Source organism: Calidris pugnax, unplaced genomic scaffold (assembly GCF_001431845.1).
Source record: "Calidris pugnax isolate Ruff unplaced genomic scaffold, ASM143184v1 scaffold23, whole genome shotgun sequence".
Taxonomy (NCBI): domain Eukaryota; kingdom Metazoa; phylum Chordata; class Aves; order Charadriiformes; family Scolopacidae; genus Calidris; species Calidris pugnax.
Genome location: NW_015090772.1, coordinates 3,587,425 through 3,591,753, shown reverse-complemented (window position 1 = coordinate 3,591,753; position 4,329 = coordinate 3,587,425).

Genomic DNA, 4,329 nt, shown 5'->3' with positions numbered 1-4,329 from the left:
GGTAGCACCTTTCTAAACTCAAGGAAAGAGTTTGGAAAGCACAAAGCATTGGCTTGACTTTGGTCCCACCAGAGCCAGGTGTAAAACTCCAGCTGACCTTCCTGGAAATAGGGTAAAGCCAACAAACAGCAGTTTTGAAAAACCCCACTTCTTTAAAACCATCTTCACTGTGGGCATATCTTGTCACCATGGAAAACCACCTGAGTCTTTCCAGTCTTAGAGTTGTGAGCAGCATGTGGTCCCCACAGTCGTGGGAATGTCTGGGGCTGGTGGGCTTATGTGCTTGTCTCCATGACATGTGGCAGGAGCTCAACTCTGGAGGCCGTGGGGTTGGATGGGCTCTGCACAGAGCTGCTGCTGAGGCTTTCCATGTCTGAAGGAGCACGGAGAGCTCGCTGCATGGCCCAGGTCTTCCCAGTAAACATCAAGCTGTCATGGCAGTGGGTTGCCTTGTGCTGTTGTGGAACATGCCCATTTTCATGTGGGACGGGGATGCTCTGAAAGTAGCCTTCCACATGGCATTTCTGCTAATAGCAAACCAACCCAACAATACAAAGGCTAGAGCAGGAAGGAGAAATTTCTATTTGAAAGGAAAGCTAAGTTTCACTGGGCTTTAATCAATCAGGAATGATTAATATTCCCCTGCTGGTATAGCTCCTCTAGGGCTATTTCTCCCTGCCTCAATTTTCATTCAGTGTGTTTTTAATGCACTCTTTGTGCCTCATCACCCTCTACAACTAGTTGAAAGGACGTAGAGAGGTTGGGGCTGGTCTCTTCTCACAAGCAATTAGCGATAGAACAAGAGGGAATGGCTTCAAGCTGCAACAGGGTAGGTTTAGACTGGACATCAGAAAGAATTTTTTCACAGAAAGAGTGGTCAGACACGGAAAGAGGCTGCCCAGGGAGGGGGTTGAGTCCCCATTCTTGGATGTGAGGTGTTTAAGAGTCGTTTAGATGTGGTGTTGGGGAGAACTTTGTAGAGTAGGGTGGATGGTTGGACTCAATGATCCCAAGGGTCTTCTCCAACCTAGATGATTCTATACCTGCTACCCATATCAGCATGGCACCTCTGCAATATGTAGCAAACGAGCGAGTGGAAGAGGAAGGAGGATGGAGAGATAGGAGCACAGATGCCTTTTCCCACAGGCACTGGGTGGCTGGCTCTGCTGGAGAAGACCGGCTGGTGCTGGGAAGCTGGTGAAAGGCTTCCTGCACGGCGTGCTGTGCCCTAAGGCAGCAGGCAGGGAGTTGGGAGGATGGCAGGCGTTTCGGTGCATACCAGTTGACATCTGGTGCAGGGAAAGAGTGGGAGGGAAGGGGGGGGAAAGGCAGGCTGATTTCTCGGAGTGAGCTGCCAGCTTCTTCGCTGCCTTGCCAACTCCTAGTGCTCGAAGTCATGAGGCATCCCATCCTTCTCCTGAAACCACGAGATGCTTTTATACCACAAAAACATCCTAATCTCTTCAGCAAGAAAACAATACTAAATGCCTGGCTCTTTCTGGGGTGGAGGTAAGAGCAGGTTTTCAAGCACTGCTCTTCAAGCAAGAGGGCCAGAAAAGGTAGGGGTGATGAGCAAGAGCTGATGACCCTCCCAGAGAGGTGATGGGAACCAAGCTCCCACTGCTGGGATGCTGCCTGTCAGCCAGGAAGGCAGCAGGGATATCAGAGTGTGGTGCATTGGTGTCCACATCCTCTACATTTCCTTTAGATTTCTTGGGTTTGGATGGCCCCAACCTAGAAATCTGACAACCCCAAAATCATGTATAGATGTATTCCAAGCTGGGCTGAGGGGAGAAATGTGGCCTCGCTTCTCTACTTGTAACAGAAATCTGACAACCCCAAAATCATGTATAGATGTATAGATCTCTACTTGTAACGCTAACACAAGTTCTGAATGGTGGTGGGGGCTTTTTGCATTAAAATTTCTCTTTGCTCTCACTGAAGAGAAGAGGATTAGGGTTTTCCCATGTTTGGGCCAACCCACCCTGCCACATTCTGTTTCTAAGCAGTAAATCCTGTGCCTGGTCAACTGTTCCTGCCTGCTGCTGCCGCCTCCTCATCTTAAGTTTCTAGCACCTGCCAGCTTAGGGAAAATCTGTCAGCAGAAGTCCAAGTGCACTTCCTGACCTGCCAGCCCACCCAAAACATCCTACCCATCCCAGCTGGCTTTCCTTGACCTTCACCCAGGGCTTACCGGAGCGGGATAAATCTCTTTCATCACTGATGGGCTGTCTATATCCATATGGGACGCCTGTGTGAGCCTTAAAATTATTAGGAAAAAAAAACAAATCAAAGCCAAAAAGTGTTGGCCACTTAAAGGGTTTCCTTGGTAATTCCAGGAACATATTGAATATATTAATCAATGACCTGGATGAGGGGATGGAGTGTACCCTCAGCAAGTTTGCTGATGATACAAAACTGGGAGGGGTGGTTGACATGATGGAGGGCTGTGCTGCCATCCAGCGAGACCTGGACAGGCTGGAGGGCTGGGCAGAGAGGAACCTGATGACATTCAACAAAGACAAGTGCAGGGTGCTGCACCTGGGGAGGAATAACCCCCTGCACCAGGACAGGTTGGGGCTGACCTGCTGGAGAGCAGCTCTGAGGAGAAAGCTGTAACGGTTGGACAAGATGATCTTTAAGGTCCCTTCCAACCTAGAAGGTTCTGTGATTCTGTAACTTTTTGCAGGGAAAATGCTTACACCGTGCAATGTGTGTTGGGTGAAGGTCATGGGTATGGTAAGGACAATGTTATTTCTTGCAGGCCAGACACCAGTGTCACCTAGGGAATAGTGGCCCTGTCATGGGCAGTCTGTTGAATATCGATAGGGTGATAGCAGAGGCTTCTTGTAGACCACACATCTGCCTTTTTAAGAAGATTAAAGGTGGAGGAAAGCAGAAAAGAAAGGGTTGGATCCACCACCATCAGCATTTCACTGAGTTAATTTTGATGTACTTAATTCTGGGAAGCTACCAGTGTTTTAGCTGTCACCTAGAGGATGGCAAAGTTGGTGCTGAGGGGCTTGCAAGACTCTTGTCTAGTTTTTGATGGAGATAAATAACAAAAAAGACAGTCCCTAGCAATTCCTTAGGCTCATACTGATACAAATAGCAGCCAAAGGCAAATACCTTTGTCTCCTCCTGCGGTTTGTGGTGATGAGTCACCTAAGGAAGGGACCAGCCCAGTGTCAGCTAACCCTGCACGGGCAACCAAGTTTAATCCAACGGGCAGTGAGGCTCCTCACTGAAGAACTCCCTCCCGCACAGCTCCACATCCTCCAGGAGATGGAGGTCCCCTCCTGGGGACCCCAGCCTTCACTTTCGGTCCCACTAACCTTGGCCACCAAGTCGCTTTGTCTCTGCCTTACCCCCCAACACCCCACGAACCGAAATGAGCTGGTGGTGTCTCCGTAAGGGTGATGGAGATGTCCTCCGGGGAAGCGGGCCAGATTGACAGGGGATGGGCTGACATTTCAGAGCATCCTGTTTACGCTGTGGCTCAGACAGCCAGAGAAGTATTTTTAAACAAAAATGCAGATCTCATTGTAATCACCCGGTGTTAAGGAAACATTTTTATTTATTTATTTATTGCCACAATGCAAAAACAAACATTTGCCCAAGATTTAGGATGCCTTTCCCTTAGGCTGCCTGCAAAACACAAACTCTGACTTTTTCCCTCCTCTCCCACCGATTTCCTCACTGCAGTCCCATGAAAATTCCGATGGAGAAATGTTTGCCATAGGTGGCGGCTTGATATTTTTTCTTTTTGCATTTTTCAGCATGCCAGAAATTCAATTGCTGAACGTTTCTTGTTTTGAAACGTCAGGTGCATTTTCTGAACAGACTGACAGCTGCTCGCACTGTGAGCAACGCCTGTGTTTTGACAACATCTTTATACTGAAAAAGGGGAAAAAAAAAAAAGCAAAAAAAAAAAAAAAAGGTGGGGGAATGGGTGACTAAAAATGACCCTGGCTGCTAAAAATACTGCAGACAGAAATAGAGAATTCACCGCACTGTTTTGCAGGCTCACGTGTGCTTTGGGTTTTATTATAGGATTAGAGCTGCCAAACGATGCCACAGGCTTTGGTTGAGTTTCCATTATAAGTCTGCTTTTGGCTTCTCCCCAAAACCACCAAAATCCTGCAAAACCTGTAATAGGTAGACTTTAGGATGAAGGCATGTATGTATGGGACTTGCTTGGCTTTCTGTAGCTAGATTTTGAAGTGGGGTGCCTGGAGCAGCCTGGCTGTGGAGAGCGTCACACCCTGGTGGCCACTGGGCTGGGGACCAACTGCTGCCGGCCACCTTGGCTGGAAAGAGCTGTTGTTA